Source organism: Acromyrmex echinatior, chromosome 13 (assembly GCF_024713525.1).
Source record: "Acromyrmex echinatior isolate Ae372 chromosome 13, ASM2471352v2, whole genome shotgun sequence".
Taxonomy (NCBI): Eukaryota; Metazoa; Arthropoda; class Insecta; order Hymenoptera; family Formicidae; genus Acromyrmex; species Acromyrmex echinatior.
Genome location: NC_141864.1, coordinates 5,959,858 through 5,979,228, shown reverse-complemented (window position 1 = coordinate 5,979,228; position 19,371 = coordinate 5,959,858). Strand labels below are relative to the sequence as shown.

Below are 19,371 nucleotides of genomic sequence, written 5' to 3'. Positions count from 1 at the left end.
CTCCAAGAGATCGAACGAACGTCCATCAGAAAAACTCAATGGACAATTATTTCAAAAACTATTTCGAAAACAGTAAAAAATAATAAATTAATAAATAATAAATTAAATTATTATAAGAATGATCTTCAAAATAGTTGAGGTTTAAAAAAGAGATACGTATAAAATCGCAAGCAAAACTTAAGAATTTTAATGATTATTTGAATATTAACGATTATTTGAATAATGTTGATAAAATGAATTCGCTGTTACGCGCAGCCAAAAGGTCAGATATTTTTATCATACATAAGAGAATCTCTGATCCAGTTTAATCCACGAGGTCGATTACTCTTTCGAGCGTTCATTAACGTCTGGAAATTGGGTGTGTGGGCGATCATGCGTCTCTGTAAATTCTAATAGCATCGTTGTATAAATATTTACGCATTGGGAAAAGGCAGAATCTCGTAAGACATCTTGCCTAATAGCGATTTCAGTTTGACGCACTAACTGCTGCACATTAAAACTGTCGTATACAAATCAATGTAAAGATGTATGTTTAAATAAAAATATGTAAACGGATTAAAACCGCGAAATCTCTATATACTTTATTGTGCTGTTTAATTTATGCTGTTTAAGATATGTATTGGGTATTTTATCGTTTGAGGTATATCATCTTTATTCAGATTATAGTTTTTTACTCAGTGTACAGTTTAAATGTGTAAATATGTACCAGTGCATCTAACTGCGTCCAATTGAATTCGCTATTAGAAATTCAAACATATAGGAACATCGGTATGTACATAAAAAGAAGAATTTTGTTGAAAATTCTAAAATTTTAGCAAAATAAAATTTTCGATGTCCTAGGGAAACGTTTTGCAGTATTATTATCAAGTTTGAGCGTAATTATTTTGAAAGTCCAGCAAAATTATTTTCAGTTGTCAGTTAATTTTGTAAATACACTAATAAAATTATTCTTTTCATGTATCAGTTACGTTATGTATGTTGATGCTTTAGATTGATTATATTTTCATGGAAAGGATAATTTTGCTGTAATACTTAGAAATTTAACAAGATACAAGATACAAGATTTAACAGATCTGAAATATAATCTTGTTGAATCATCAAAATAATTATGTAAGGCGCCCGAACTAGTTGCTTGTTAAAACTTTTTAGCATTGCTTATCATGTTTAAGATTTCTACATAATCATTTTGATGATTACGTCCAAATAAAATTATTTCAGGATTTGTATCTAGCTGAATTGTGTTAAATATATTTCAGCAAAATAAAAATTGTTCTTTCTGTGTTCTGTTAATTCTCAATTTTTTCAATATGGATCTTATCTTGAATAAAAATTCATATACTATCCTTTTTTCGCAACGTCTCTCATCTTTAAAGTTAAATATTTAGCCTATTAACTTCGCGGATTAGCTTCGAGGATTAGAAACAGAATTTTATTACATAGTATCGAGTGCTTAGAAATAAGTGACGTTAGACGATATACATTTTGTTGGAAAAGATCGAGGACGAATGCAGAGAAGAACCGTGTTTGCAATATGGAAAAGCAAACTGTCTATCGACGCGAGCGGCTTGTCTGCTCGCGATACGTACGGAGTGACACGTGAGGAAAAACAGAGACACGTGGGAGTCATTGATTCGTACACTGGATCCGCATAGATTTTCCTTGAATGGCCGTCTCGCGATTGACGTGTTCAACAGAGAACATGTCGTTTCCCGTGAAACGCACATCAGCAATGGGATTCTGAAAGGCCGCGTGTAATTCTCGGATTTACACAAAGCCAGGCGTGAAAGCGTTTTTGTCGCACGAATAATAACTTCAATTTCACATCGATTGCACCGTTGCAAAACTCGTTAATTCGCATGCGAGCGTTGTACCTTGTAACCTAGTATCGAGATGTGATATCATATCGATTTTTGAAAATGATATCAGTAAATATCAATCAGGGATGAAAAAGGGAGGATCTTTATTGATATAGTTCTAGTATCAGAATTACTTCTATCAGATTTCGATAATAAATTTCATCTTAAAAAAAGAATAGAGTATCTTACATAAGTTACAATTGTTCATGGTTTTGCTGAAGTATTTAAAAATTTAGCTAGATACAGATCTGAAAATAATTTTGTTGGATTATCAAAATAATTATGTTAAAGGATGGCCAGTTAATTGCTAAAATATAAAAATTTGTTGCAGCAATGCTCATCGTGATTGAGTTTCTTACAAATTATTTTGATAGTCCAACAAAATTATTTTCACTGAGAAAAATGATCTGGTTGGATTAAATAATAATTCTGGTGGAAAATGGACGAATCAGAATTTTCTTATTAAATCTACTAAAATTCTAGTTGAAATAAGTAAAATTCTGATTGATAATTATTCTACTAAAGATAAAAATTCTAGTAGATTTTACCAGAAATATATTGTATCAATCAGAATTCCAATTATCTCAACTAAAATTCTAATAAATTTAACCAAAAAATTCTGATTCATCCATTTTCAACCAGAAATTTTTTTTAGTGCAGATCTGTATCAACCTTTTTTAACTACCTTACAAAATCATTCCTCTCGCTTTCTAAATCTTTTCGAGTAAAATCTCACTTCAAAAAACTGAAAATTGAGCCAATCTTGAAAAAAGAGTGAAAACTTTTCATTCTTTTTTCAAGATTGGCTCAATTTTCAGTCCAAAAAATCTAGAGAACGTATCACAAAAATCTCGTGAAATACAATCAATGTTAAATTTCCATAGATTTCCAAGATTGAGGGTAATGAAATGAACGTAATCAATATTAAAGGCTGCAGGATAAGCGTGGAAGATACTCTCGTAAGAACACCTGGAGGCACACGATCCTCTCTGGCGAGGTGGCATCGATCGCGTTTTACGCACACTACGAATACACGAGTCAGCTACGGGAGGTGGCGTCGTCACGCCGTACGGAAGCAAATGCGGCGCGATCGAGGTATGATCGAGCATAGGCGGGAAAAGGTGCGGAAAAAGCTGGGAGTTTTCCCCGCGCCATGCGAGAACGTCAGGGCTACGGATTATCACGCGACAGTGAACGGCCGCACAAAGCCGATAGAAACGCGCGACAAACAAATCCGCCGGTTGTGCATTGAACGACACGTTGCTCCAGCTTAGCTCCGCACACCATGCACGTGCTAACTTTAGCCGATGAACTTAACCGGGACGATTCACGTGTAACGAAGTAGTGAATAAGTTCCGGAACGCGTCCAAGTTTCGGAGAAACTTTCATCGAATCGTGCAACGCGGCGATGATTTAAGTGGCTTTTAGACGCTCAATATTATTGTATAATTATTTTATATAATATTAATTATTTTATATATAATATTTTATATTATATTATGCCCCCTTTAAACAATTCAAAACAATCTGGAGGCTTAATATAACTTTCAGATAATCAATAATATTGTGCAATACCAAATATTGTGCATATATTAGGTGTTGGAATTAATTCGTAGCGTTTTACAAGTGATGGGAAGTACTTTCATTAATGTATTTTTTAATGCTCATGTGAAATAAATAACATTCTTTCATTAAAAAACGCTACGAATCGTCTAGGCTTGACCGCTTTAAGCTGTAATCACGCTAAGATTGCCGATTGGATTGCGATTGCGATTGATATTACTTTTCAATCAATCAAAGCAAAGCAATCGGACTGTTTTGTTCCGATTGGTTGAAAAGCAATCGCCAATCACAATGGCAAACGAATTAGAAACCGCTATAATATAACTACGGCTTTAGACAGATTTATGTAAGTAGAACGAAGAGAAATTCATGCAAATATCATGCTGGAATGGAAACGCATATACCGAAGATCCTTCTGCAGAAATATATCCTCGTACAAAGACGACAAAAACTTACAAATAATCCTAAATAAAAATGAACATTTTGACGATGTCGAACCAACTTACGAAGAAATCAATTATTAAACACACACATCAGTCACTTTACTCATTTCGATTAAAGTATCATTAATTATTAAAAAAAAGATACATTTATGGAAGAAAAAAATGTAGAAAGAATAACGACGATATAAGTGAAAAATGAGAAAATATGCAAGATAAACAGCCTAAGTATTTCGTGAATTAATTAATAAATAATATGATAATAAAGAGACAATTTTTTTTCTTTTTCCATTCATTTCATTTCGTTTATTAATGAGAAAATGTACAAGATAAACAGCCTAAGTATTTCGTGAATTAATTAATAATAAATAAATAATATGACAATAAAGAGACAATTTCTTTCTTTTTCCATTCATTTCATTTCGTTTATTACCTGTGACAATTGGATATTAAGAATAATACATAGTTGATAAATGGCGACAAGGAAGACAAATTCCATCATATATGCGGAATAGACGAACGCGATACAATTTCCATGGACGGCTCTGAGGTCAACCACGAAACTAATCTCCAACTGCGTTTGTGACAAACGAAACCTCATTACATGCACGAATGAGTAGCATTAATACACGTGTATGTCGAGTGCTTATTTATCGTATGGTGACACTCGAGTGCAGAGAAGATAAAACAATACTGTTTGAGCATACTCGATTCGATCGCTCGTGCTGTGTGGAAAATTTTCGATTGTCCTCGAATACCCTTAATCATAATATTTATTATTTCCTTACATTCGATTCACAAATATATAATAGGTATTAAAAGTCGAGTATAACTGTCGAGTATAACTGTCCAAGAAAGACTTAACACGTTCATAATGCTCTTCATGTCACACAGAGAATCGAGAAACTAATTATTATTTATTATAGAAATAGAATTTGACGTATATTGTTTTTTTGACATTGAGAGGCCAATATCGTGCATGTACGAGAATTTGAATATATTTAAAGTGTCTTGTGCATAGTGTCATGTAAATGAGCTAAACAAAGTCCCAAATTTAGCAAAGAAAAACAAAATTCTTGAGTTCTGTACAATGTTTATTTCTGGTGTACACAACTTCCAAGAAAATTTCGAAGATGATGTATCTTGAAATCAAACGTGTCACAAATCTATTAATCAAAGCTAAGGTTATCTAAACAATGGAAAAAATCTGTTTCGAAAAGTGTTAAAGTATGTCAAAATAATTGTAAGATCAACTGAAAAAAGAAGTGTTTAATTAAGATATTAAAATGTTTTATTCTTGTCTCCATTTTTAAAACAGTTAAAGATATTTTATTTTTAAACTTTTTCAATAGACAAAACACGTGTTTAAAACGTGTAGTGTTTTGTCTACTGAAAAAGTTTAAAACGAAAACATCTTTAAGTGTTTAAGTGTTTAAAACATGAAAACGAGAATAAAACACATTACTTTTTAATTATTTCTTTAAATTAGAAGAAAATTGCAAGACCGCTTTTTAAATTAAATGATTGAACCCTGCTTACAAATTCGACATTTAAATGTGCATTTCCGCAATAATAAAATTCTCGATGCTCACAGTTGTTTCCTGTTAACAAACGGAAGAGTGGAAATTTCTGATATCGATTGGTTAGATTACTTGACGATAGCGCCCGACGAGACCAAGGTAAACTTTGCTGGTGCTTACGAGTTTCTACTGGAAGTTTTCGTCAAAACTTGGTTAACCAAGACGCGCGTATGCTTTAGCCTTGTATGTTATCTCTCTCGCTATTTGCATAGGTTCTAGGTTTTCTTTTTCACACATTGGTTCTGATCCATGAGTGGAAAATAAATAACAGCAATTTGCTTGGTAAGACTCAGCTCCAAACTAGATTCTAAATGTCTTATGCGTTTTTCTCTATAAATTGTACGAGTTTAATGAACCAGCAAAATCAATACACAATATTAAATTCTATACACTCTTTAATATCTTTATAAAATAATATAAAAGAATAATTTTTTGTATCGATTTATCCGTATATCTTCAAATTTACATCAAATTAGACATCGTTTTAATGTGCGTTTTGACCAAAATTCGTTGTTTCAATTACTATTATGCATCAAAGTGACAAGACAACATTCATTTCTTAAAAGCTCATTTTAATCAATGTAACGCATTGAAAAGTTTTTGAGGCATATTCGAGATTTCGATATTTTCGGTTGTTTTTTTTTAATGGTTAAAGGTTAATTAATTACATCTTACAATTGAATGATAAGAGTTAAGAAAATTTGTGACGAATTATTTGTGGCGACTGTCTTACTTGGCTGTGTGTTTATACATGTGTCATGTAGCAATACGAGAAATTGTAATCGCGAATGAATGATGTAATGAAGAAAGTATATCAACGTTAAAGAATAATAATAGATGTAACGTTCGAACATAAGGAGACGAAGGTCGATCGAGAATAAATTAATTAAATGGATAATCGCATGAAGTGATATCGAAGTGGATACAAGGCGCCCAAGCATGCTAACTATCACGGCACGCCGCGACTTTAAAGTGCGACCTTAAAACGAATTAACCTCACTCAGCCGCGTCAACTCCTAATGCAATTTCACAACACATGTGCGATTTATTAAGCTATTTATTAAGCGCCGAGCGATTTTTACAACCGCTTGCCCATCGCGGTTATTTACGAAGCTTGAGTAAGACGCGGCGTAAGAATCATCATTATGCAATCTACGATTAATTCTTATGTCAAATTATGTACACTGAGTGCAAAAAATATTCGTATACAGAGAAAATATTTTTTTTTTATTTATTTTTAAAAAGTAAACATTATTCAGCGAGAAATGACTTATCAAATTGATATCGAGTCGATATCGATCTGGTGATTTCGACACCAATTCGATGTCGATTCAACGTCTAATAAATCATTTCTTGCTGAATGATTAACAATTTATCGATAAAGAATAAAATAGACTGTATGGTTCTCAAAATTATATATACTAAAAAAATGTGTATTAATTATAGAAAATATATCATCTTAAAAATAAGTGCAAATTAAAAATTATATTGTTTGAACGCTCAAATTCGTACAGTCGAGAAATTTTGCTTTTAAAATCAGAAATATACGCGAAGCACATTTGTTTATGTTAGAATGTATTCATTGTATAAAATTGCTAATTAACTTTATTTTCTACAAATAAGATTTTTATTAAAAAATTTTCTTGTACGAAAACTTTTTGGATTCGCTGTATTTCTATCTTTTATCATTTTTAGTATTTTTAATATCTCTGTACAAAAGGAAATTAAAATGATTATAAATGAGATTATAAATGAGATGAAAGAGAAGATAGTAATTAAGTTTTTAACAAGAAAATTAAAAATTACAAATTAAAAACATACGTGCAAAATTACATTTGGAATTGTATTCTCAATATAATGTGATTATAAAAAATGGACCTTTCAAATGCTAAAAATAAAAAATAATTCTTTACACGAATTATACAATTTCTTTTTTTATTCTTCTCAGTATCCTCGTGTAATAATAACAATGCAAATTGAAATAACTACGAATGATAGGATGAAGAAATATCTAATAGTCGAGTGTCTTTAAAGAAGAAATTTAAAGTTACGAATTTAAAACGTGCGTGTGAAATTACATTCATAATTATATTCTCGGTATAATGAAGATTTGAGATAATACTTTTCAAACGCTAAAAATAGAAAATAGAAAATAATTCTTTACGTGAAATTCTTTGCACAAATTGTGCAATTTTATCTTTTATTCTTTTTAGTTTTATTATTATTATTTTTTTGTAAGAATAATAGTGCGAATTTTTAAATGATTATGAGTGCAAAATAAAATACCTGACAGTCAAGTTAAAGAAGTGAAAATTTAAAATTTATAAATTAAAAAATATATGTGCGTAAATTATATTCGAAATTGTATTTTTGATATAATAAAATTAGAAAAGATACTTTTCGAGCGCTAGAAATAAAAACATAAAGAATAATTCTTGCACAAATTATGCAATTACATCTTTTATCTTTTTCAGTAGTCTTGTGCAATAATAATAGTGCAAATTAAAATGATTACGAGTGACAAGATGAAAAAGTATCTGACGTAATCGAAAGTTTTTAGTCGAGAAAACAACAAATTTAGAGTTACGAATTAAACATAAAAATACGAAATATTACATTCAGAATTGTATCTTCGATATAATGGAAATAAAGATTTTTGAACGCTAAAACTAAAAAATAAGAAACAATCCTTTTACACATATTCATATACAAACACAAAAAAAAGACTATTCTTAAATCAATCATAATATATTCATATATAAGCAAGAATATTGTAATCTTGCTTTAAAGATTTTAGTCTTGATTTGATTGCATTTGTATTGATATAAGATTTTGAAAAGATTAATACTTGCGTCAAAACATCAAATATTTAATTAAAATAAAAGTTGAAGAATCTTAGAGAATAACGCCAGTGAAGATTGAACTTCAGTCATTTTGTATCCTCGTCGCAATGCACCTCGGCCTTCATACGTGATCGCGTGATCGCGAGGCGCAGGAAGGCGTCGGTGAAAACGTCTCTTTGCAGTCAGCGCATTAATAATGAATCGGCCAACGACGTTTGCTCTGACGTGGTTGCTTACGCTGAAAGTTATCCACGTCAGGTGTCTCTTATGCGCGACTTGCGGAGTGCGACACGTCGAAACACAAAGAGCCCCGAGGACGTTAAAGAATGTAATTATCGTCATGTAAAAGCACACACGTGTTAGATGCTTTTGCTGTAAAGCGGATTAAGGCTAAATGAAATACAGCTCTCGAGCTTTCAGTCTAGCCGCAGTGGCCATTCGTTATTTTCTTTCATTAATTATAGCACTAAGGTAGAATAATGCTTTCTACAAAAGTTCAAATCTGATAATATTGTTAAAATCTATCTATATATTCACGTGATTGTTTACATTCACGAATCGTCACGTCTTTCTAATTCTGATTATTATACACTAAGAGAAAAGTATGTGGTATTTGTGACTGTATTATCATAACGTAGTAAAATAATTATAATTAGGAACTCCATTTTTTACAGTTATTACTGCCATAATGTGAATAACATATTATATTACATAAAATATATTATATTATATGAAATGTATGAAATAATTATATTATTATCATATTTATGTACTTGACTATAAATTTATAATCGTTTTCGGGGATAAGTATATATTTTTTTGTATAATATAAAATTATAAAGATAATAATTAGTACTAACAGTAATAATTATAAAAATAGAATTCTTAATTATTTTATCAAGCAATTATATTCACAAATACAAAAAACACTTTTCTCTCAGTATCAATGAATCGCTCTTCTCTTCAGATCTTTCCTCTTTTATTAATAAAGCTTCGACGCAATGGTAAGTTTCAAAGAGTACCAAAAAATAACAAAACTCTCATATACATAGAAGATATATACGCGCAAACTTTTCTTCGATTACGAACATCCGTCACTGCTGAATCGGCAATTAATCCTTGACCTAAAAAGATAAGGAAATGCACGCTGCAAACGAACTCCATTCTTGTAGATGCGGGCGTATCTCGCGGAATCGGAGTTAAACACACGTGAATGAAATATTCGCAAACGAAGCAAATATAAATACAATTATTATTAATCATAACTGCTTATATATGTAACTGTTTAGTATTTGAAGACAAATCGATTCATGTTCACAAATGATTAATCTTTTTTCAATGCACAATTGTAAATCGACTTAAGGACATTAATTTGTGATTAATATTATTAAAGTGATCCATTATCTGCTATCGGAACAATTCGATCGAGTTTATACATAAAAAAAAATCTGTTTCATATATTGCCAATAAATTATTTTAAACAAATAATTTAATAATAGTGAGGAATAAAGTTTGTGTTTCCCAATATTTAAATGATGATTCTTATGTATATTTAGCTATTGAAAAAAAAAAATATATATATATATATGTATATGTAGCAAAAAATTTTTTAATAAATTGCATTGTTAATGCCACACGAAGGTATCAACTTTTAGCTTTAAAATATATTTTGTTCCGTTTCGATATGATTTTTCATTTCCAAGATATATTATAACAATTTGAAAACAGTTCTTTTTCCATGTGATATATAGAAAAAGTTTTTATTCCATCTTAACTCTCAAACGGCACACATGGGTTATTCCATGCCATTTCTAATAGTTCTTATTTCTCATATACTTGTCCCTATGCCTGGCCCTATACCCTTCCCTTCCTCCCTCCGTAAAAAATTTTTATAATGAAGGAAATATAGGGAAGCGACACGGGACCTCTGTGTGTTGTCGAGCAATGCAGTCGTAAAGTTGCGTGTGGAACTGAAAGACCAATATGTGCCATTGGAAGGTGTCTTTTTCACAAGTAAGTGAATTCAGTTATTTTGCTATTTTTGTATTGAGTATCCTGGTGAAAATTTTTCTCAGAATTTTTCAGAATTTTTATATAATTTTAAAACTTTCTCATATTTTTTATAGATATAAATTGGAACACTTCTCAGAAACTCTACATCTTTTCTCAGAATTTTTCATATACGTTAATTATGAAATATCATAAGATTTTTTCTAAAATTTTTTTGTAAGTATAATTTCCGATGAAATAAAATCTAAAAAATTTTGAAATATTTTTTAAAAATTGTGGGATGAGAAATTTCAGAATATTTCAGAATTTACTTGTATAACAAAGTATGAAAGAAGAAATAAATTTTCCGAATATTTCTGAGTATTTCTGAAAAGTGTTCCAATTTTCGTATAAAAATTATAAGAAAAATTTTCACGAGTAGGCTTATTTTATCGTGTATATATTTTTCTAAAAAATTTTTTCACATGTATTTATGCAAATTTAAATACTACAAAATTATATTTCATTTTATGATAAGGATTAAAAAATTTAATATTTTATAATTGTAATCACTTTTTTCATTATTTTTATTTGTTTGCGTTAATAAACAATCATTTTAATATTTGATAATAAAATCAAACTGCATGCGTTTTTTCAAAAAATATTATTTGTCCACATTAAAAAATATGACATTTTCAGATGCTCAAATAATTTCACTTCTTCTGCATCTGGTCCCTATAATATATTTTTTTTTTTGTAAAGTGTCATATCTATATAAAGAACATCTTACAATGGTTTTTTTTGTGTACATATATAACAAAATTACAAATTTTATATCAAAACTGAATTATTTTCTTTTTCTGATGCAGAAAGTAATTTTTATAATTTTTCTAAACTTTTTTTCCAATGTCTACATAGCAGAATAATTCAGTAGGAACCTTAAAGAACATGTGTGAATTTTTACAGAATTTTTCGAGCACTTCAAAAGCTTTAAAATCGAGTTAAACACAAAGGACTTCAAAAGTGCTGAAAATAAGTGTGCCGTTCGAGAGTTAATACTGCATCATATGGAAAGTTATAAACGTTTTTATTCTTGTATAATATAAATTTGCAAAGTTATAAATATCTGGTACTTTTCACCTGTTACAACATTATTTTATGTTGTTACATAAGACATTTAAAACGGAGTTTCTAAAAATTGAAGGTTGGAATTTTTTTTAAAAAGTATATTCTTTTTTAACATAAAAATCCTATAAAAAATATTCATTACTTATTAAGAAACAAAAATCTTTGTGGCTCAGTGTAATTACTCTATCTGTATTTTTATTAAATGTACACTCTTCCTCTTTAATATGTGGAAACTTGTATTATGAATTGCATTTTAAGAAAAGAAATCCGGTGATAGATAATTAAATCTTAAGGTACATGATACTTTTTCCGGTTCTAAATGATTCTTACATACATTTTAACATCTTCAAAAAGTATTTCTAAGGTTATGTATCAAAAAAGAGGAAAGAATGGAAATTATTTAGCTAAGTACTTTTAGTATTTCAAAGGCTAGCTTTCAAAGTGCTTTAAGCATCATTTCATCCTTGTTTATCAAATATTAAATATTACAAGTACAAATAATGCCTACGTTATATTATTACGAATAAAGCGTTGTAAGCGACAAAGTATTTAAACGCAGAAATAAAAGAAGTGCGCAGAATACGAATAACTCATCATGAGTATTTACTAATAATTAAGATTTGAAAATTGAAGGTATAAAAAATGTACGTTGAATACGGAAGAAGTCGATGCAAAAATATGATTTTTAAATTCACTAATATTTAGTGGAAATTAGTACAAGTAGAGAATGATTTTGCTGAAGTATAAGCCAAAAATTTAGCAAGGTACAAATCTGAAAATAATTTTATTAGATCATCAAAATTTTTAGGTAGGACACTCAAACCGATTATTAGAATGTTGAAATTTTTTGATGAAATTATTTTCAGATAAATTTTTGAATACTTCAACAAAATCATTCTTTCCGTATGTAAATGAAAATGAAATTCTTGCCCGGCAGGGATTTACCTTTGATATTTATTGCACGGTACAAACGAATGCATAGTGCATTACGAGTTCTCGGTCTTGGGCATAGATATAGTCTTGAGAAGTCAGGGAGTTTTTCCCCTAACTGATGTAATGCAAATTTATGTGGGCGACGACATTTTATCGTTGTAGCGTGCGGTCTACCACGCGATTATTCGTCGAGAAATTCTCTTCGGTCGCATCTTGATAAAAGCGAGTTAGCGAGATCGCTCTGTGTAACTATTACAATTTGTTTACCTTTGAACGGGTGCAAACACGAGCAGTCGCGATACAGCACGTACATACGTTCAACGATAACGTTCATATATCGAATATACGATCCTAACGTTCGTTTGTACGCTTTTCCTGAGAAAATACAAAACGTAGGAATCTCGATACCGATTGACGTCATCGACATGAATCTCTTAAGATGCTCAACGGACGTCAATTGTGCGTAGTATTTATTCAGATAGCAATAATTTTCTAGAACGATTAGATCGACTTAAAAAGGAATCTTTCTCACGACAAATTGTTCCAAGACTGATTTATGTTGCACTGATAATCATTTTAGCATTCAAAAATAAAAGAATACATTAAACAATGGAAATCCTGGAATAAACGTTTATCAGTTTAATGAGTTAATCAGTTCTGAACTGATTCATAGCCGTACTTCTGAAAATAAAATTTTCCATGATTATCCGTAAGAGATACGAGAAAAAGCACACGCATAGAAACAAACGATACGTTCTAAAAATCGAAAACTAATTACAGTTTAAAAAACATTTTGTAACAATATATTAATTGTCAATTAAGGTCACGTTAATTGAGTTTAAATGAAAATCTGCACTGTAATTATCTTAAAGTGGAAGATTATCAATATCATGAAGTGTATTTCTGCAGATAAATAATTTAATTTAGATAACAGAGCACTATCACATTTTTAAATTCCTTTTTTTCTTGAAGGAAATTTTTTCCTCCTTATTGTTCGATGATGTTAAATTATTTTTACGAAAATTATTAGAAAAGTAATATTAAAAAAAAAAAAAAATTCACGAACAAACAGATTTTGTTTTTCTCATAAATATAAATATATTTAAAACATATTTTTATATTAACATTTATTGAGTTTATGAACAATAAATCATATTTATTGTTTTATATTAAAATATTATAAAATAATACAAAATTCTCTGAATGCAAATAATAATATTGGAAAATGAGAGAGACATCGTTTACAAATGAAACATTCATTACAATTTAGATAGAACAGTTTCATCTGTGTTACGTAACGATACCCGTTTATCATAACGCGTGCAAAGTCTGCCTGCGTTTGTTATACTTATCCAATGAAAATCATAACAAAAGTTTATAAAAGATAGCACTATCTTGAGACAAATGTCCACAGCTCCTTCCATACAATGTCAAAATCTTTGATTAATTATACTTTTCGATTTAATTTCTAATTTTTTCTGTAAAATTATATGAAAATAAGCAATATAAAGTTCATTTAATATCTGGATATAAATTCAAATATCATAAACGAAATTATCACGATTTTTTCGTCTGCGAAGTTCTATCGCCCTAATTTTATCTTTCACTTTTACGAATTAATTAACGTTTCCATTCCTTCATTTAAATTTAAATTAACAGTAGAATTAAGCCACCTTCTCTTGATATATAGTTTAATAAGATTGTAATCTTCTATTTAAGAACCGTAACATTTTTCAACGAACAAGAAAGGCTGTTTCCCTACAAACTTGTTTAAAAATTTTCGCTACAATAATTTTTAATAAAAACTTTTTTTTAATAAACAGGAGTTTATTCAAAAATAAAATGTCTGATGTTTGGCATAGGTATTTATTCTTTTACGTCGTAGGAGAAAAATTCTTCTGCCTGCTTGTTCAACAGTTTTATTTTTGTATTTTTAAAGATGCAATTTGAGACGTTAAGATACAAAGACGATGACTAAATAAACTTTTATGTAAGAATTATTATATCAAAAATTGTTGAACGAGCAGATAGAAAAGCTCTTTCTCTAAGAGACTTCTATTTGCTTGTTAAAAAATGTTATATTTTTATGTTTTGTTTGAGAACCATGACACAGGATAAACTTTTAAGAATTATTACATCAAAACTTTTTGGACAAGCAGGTAGAAAAATTCGCAGAGGAAGAGAGCTCTTCTATCTACTGGATACTGTTCAAAAATGTTTAATGTAACGTATTTCCAATGTAACGGTAAATAGAAATTAACCAGTCTTAGACACACAAGACTATATAATAATAATCAAATATAATATAACAAAACCTTTTGCTTGATCGTTCTCGCGCGTAAATTTTTCAAACACTGCACTAAATCAGTGCTTTCAAATTTTCCCAATCAAGAGAAAATCAACTTCGCTCACGAATCAAGTTTATCTTAAAGAGATTAAGATTTTTGTTCTTTTTGAAACAATTAGCGTGATACAATTAGGTTATATAGCTATCAGACTATATGTAGCCTGCCAAACGCAATGCTCGGTCGCGTGCAATTGAGTTATGCTATCCATCAAATTCACTCGCAACAGTAGCATGGTCGTAATACTGAATCGATCTGAACCTTAAAACGTTACGGGCGTCTATTGCCCTCCGTCTCGACTAGCTAATTTTCAAGATTAAACCTAAGGTCGTTTGAAGCGCGAAATATTCGGTACAGAAATGTATCAATATTTAATTTACTTACGCTGTACATAGAGACACTATTCTGTTATTTAATATTTCATACATAACAAATATGCTGTATAGTACATTATATCGATTATTCGATCGAAACTAAGAGCTCGTGAGACTTAATAATAACGCTCATGAGACTTCATAGCGATTTTTATCAAAAATGAATGACGACATTTATGTAATAGGATAACACAATTTTTCTAATGGCCATTTCTATTTCGGAAGGAATAAATTTTATTTTGTAGAATATGCATTTTTTACAAACATGCATACACAGATTCAAACAATTACGTTACTACGCATAAAAACGAGTCAATTACAAGTAAATAATCGTCATTATTCGATTATCGAATAATATTTCTGTATTCCCGCGAGAATAAAATACAATGATTATAGCCGTTATTACAGTCTATTCAGTATGATTAATATATCGCGGAATGTGTCGTTAATAAAACTATTGGATTTTTTCCTGGACTTTAATATTTTAAAAATTAAACGCATATAAATAAAAAATGCTATATTCGATCAAGACAGTTCTTCATGGCTAATAATATCTCTTGTGAATTTGTACAATTTCCAATTCAAGCAAACTGTGCGCCGATTATTTGTCGGTCTTGAAACGCAGTTCTAAACCAAAGCCAGAACAGTAATATCGCAAATTCAATTTACAAACAATTTAACATTAATATTATTACTGTTTATTGTGTTTTCAGTTTAATATCATTAATGCAAATAATCATCATAAAAGCTACTCGTAATTTTGTGCTAATAAACATTTTCAAAATTATAAAATAATTTATTAAATATTATCTCAGCCGATAGTCAAACTCGGAATTTCCGAATTTCGGACTTCCTATTTCACCGAGACCACCGAGACTTGATAATAATTATCGTAATAATTAATATTTATACTTTCTAAAATTGAAATGGAATAGATTCTATAACTGTAAGAAGTGAAATCTCACTCTTTTAAAAATTAACAATTAAGCAATTCTTTTCCAACATTCAACTATCATTCTTTAAAATTAGATTCCATTTCAAAGATTTCAGAAAATAGAAAGATCGTTTTTTTTTGACAATGTAAATAAATAATAGATATTAAATGAAATCGATTGATAAGATTAAACATACATGAGTGGAAAAATTCCATATTCGAACGAGGCTGTTATTCGTGTCTAGTAAAATTCTAAAAATTATATTGTGAGAAGAATCGAAACAACGGTTTCTGCAAATTCTCTAAAAATCTGTGAAGAGTTAAATTTTCATCGAACTCTTCAATCAGCTCAAGTTACTCCAATAAAATTGTAAAACAAACTATTTCACGTTCCTAAAAATTTACAATTTAAACGAACCATGTTACTGATTCAAATTTCAGTCCAAAAAAATTCACAAGTACGGAGAAGAGTGTTACGGATGACAAAGCATCAGGTGTTATTTAAAACAATTATATCACGTCGCGCGAATTCGAAGAACTTTAGAGAAGCGTCAAAATAGCGATGGGACATGCTAGATAACATCTAACTATAAGATTCGACTCCGCAGGCGAACTTGTTGCTCACTATATTTTATTTTCGTAAATGAAAGACGATACTTTGCAACGCACTCGCCTATTTTGTAGCTCCGTCATAATCTCCGCATAATGTTTACTACGTATATACACGCGAATAATCTCAAAATCCCCGGGCGGCAATGTGGTGCATTTGTGTGCGATTATGCACTTCTTCTGCAAGACGATGAATTCAATCGACACATCACGAACGCTAGAACTAATAAACAACTCTCGGCAACACGGAATAACTTTGTCACTTGTTTCTTTGTCATATTTCTTTTCTTTTCCGATCTTGCAATTTACTTGGCAAAAGTGATCTTGTAAAACAAGATTGAAATCCAGAAAGTCATGTTTAATATTTATTTCACTTCTATTAACCTTTAAATAAGAGATTTAAAAATATGCAAATTGGTAGCTGAAGTGCTCAAAATGCCTAAAAAAATTTTATAGTTATATTTTTTATAGATATTTATATTATAATTAAATTTAGATTAGTTACATATCTAAATTTAAGAAATCAGTATTTATAGTCGATTCTTATACTTTAATCTTATACTTAAGATCATCTTAAGTACAGTCTTAAGATGTCAAAAAAATAATGAATTAACATCTGCAGACATTATTTAAGACGGAGTTGAACCAGAATGAATTATGTAATATTAATACTAGTCTAAGATTTCTGGATAATATTTTTTATTTTTCTTTTCCAAAATAATATTTTAAAGAAAATTAACACTCACAGAGAAAAATTTTTAATACTTGTGGCTATAATTACATATTACTATAATTATAGTTACAGCTACTAAAATGTTAATAATAATAAATATATATACGGTTTTATCAACAAATATACAGTTCGCAATAAAAACAAAATTATTATAATTATAGCTACTATTCTATAAAAATGATCATAATTCTTATAATTTAAACATAATTTATAGTCATTTTTGGAAGTAAGATTGGCCCAAAAATAATTATGGAGTTATAGTTAAATTATAGGATGTATATATTTTTAATAATATATATATATATATATAAAATATATATTTATTAACAGGACTACACATACAGTTATTATTACTAATATTGTAACAGTAATAATCATAATTATAGTCACAAATAGGTACTAAAAATTTTTCTCTCAATATACCTGGGATGCTATGTCATCCTGTTTATCAACTTAAAGATTAATATAATATATAAGCGATTCAAAATAAGTACAATAATAAGTTCTCAGGACTCATTTTTCACACGGAAATCTTTGAGAACAATCATATAGCGTAAGACAATCGATAATTCATCTTGGCAAATTCTCGACGCTTAATCTCCGAGAGGCAAACATCCGACATTTCAACGAGCGCTAACCAGCAAACGGGTTATGCGAAAATAAACCATTCGTGACACGCGCTCTTCCTTTCTCCACGCGTTCACCGAAGAGGATTTGCAATCTTTGTTTTAAATCGACAAAAATTACAAAGCGAAAAATGCAATGGTATGTGTCGATATTTCGTTCAATCAAACTATGTCACTTCAATTCCTAATTTAATTCGAATTTATTGGTATTCGGTCAAAAATATTCTCTGCAGCACGTCATGTTCTGCGGAAAAATAAATCAGAATATCACAGATATAGTCGCGTATACGGAGCATTATGTAGAGGAATGTCATAAGATGAGAAGCTGGTTTGTAGAATTAGATGAGAATAAGGAGGAAATATGGAGTAAGTCATGGAATGAAGATTTAGATACTATGAAAGGCAATCTTCTAAGGAAATTGTGGAAAGAGAGAAATGGGGGCTTGAAGAAAAGGACAGACATAAAGATTCAAGCATTGTATAGAACAATTAATTAGTAAGAGAGGTAGAGAAGAATACAAAAATAAAGAAAAATACTAGAATTTTGCGTAAAAATTGTGCAATAATCAGATAAATGTAAAAATGTAAAATAATATGAGGTATTTGATTAGAAAGATCATGAAACTTAGGATACAAAAGATAAAAAAATATAGGTTTAAATAATATTTAGCTATCGAATTTTAATTAGTTATCAATCATAGATAATGATATAGATAAATATATAAGATCAAGAGAAGAAATAATAGATATAAATTATATCTTCTATTCAAGAAATTATAAATAAATAGCTTTTTGGCATAGAAGCTAAAATAATAAATATCCTATTTACATGTAATCACATGTAGATTTATAATTTATATTTTAACATGCGAAATAAAATATAAAATTGAGTTCTGTATAAAGCTTATTATAAAGCATGAGTGATTATAAAGTGATTTCTGTCATAAAATTTTGCATTTATTTTTTACTTTCACATTATATAACACATGTTATATGTTAATGTGAGAAAAAAAAAGTAAAAATTTATTTTTATATTTGATGCAATCTCTTGTAGTTTTTTAAATCTATCTATATAATATTGTATTTCCTATAATCTTTATCACACATGAAATTTTTACAAATATTGTTGACGTAATCTATACTGATCATTTTAATAAGTTTTTACTTTAACTTTTAGGTCATCAAAAATTATATGTTTATAGTGATAAGTTTATTAAAATAATAAGTCTTTTATCACAATATACTTGTCATGGCCGTTGACTGACGTGTTAATTAACCACAATAATTGCGCGTTATCGGGAAGGATTAAGTTCTGACGCTATCACAAAGGAATTATTATTTCTCAAGCGCGATTGAATCTTGACGTCAGCATAATTCGAAGCATTTCCCGAAATACATACGTGCGATTCGATTAAGCG

At 29.4% G+C, this 19,371-nt stretch overlaps 1 protein-coding gene across 6 annotated transcripts in view; it reads right to left on the bottom strand.

Annotated features, from left to right (window-relative positions):
• The window catches only part of SERCA (ATPase sarcoplasmic/endoplasmic reticulum Ca2+ transporting SERCA), a 60,446-nt gene that overhangs the window by 25,967 nt on the left and 15,108 nt on the right, over positions 1-19,371 (bottom strand). The window lies entirely within an intron of this gene.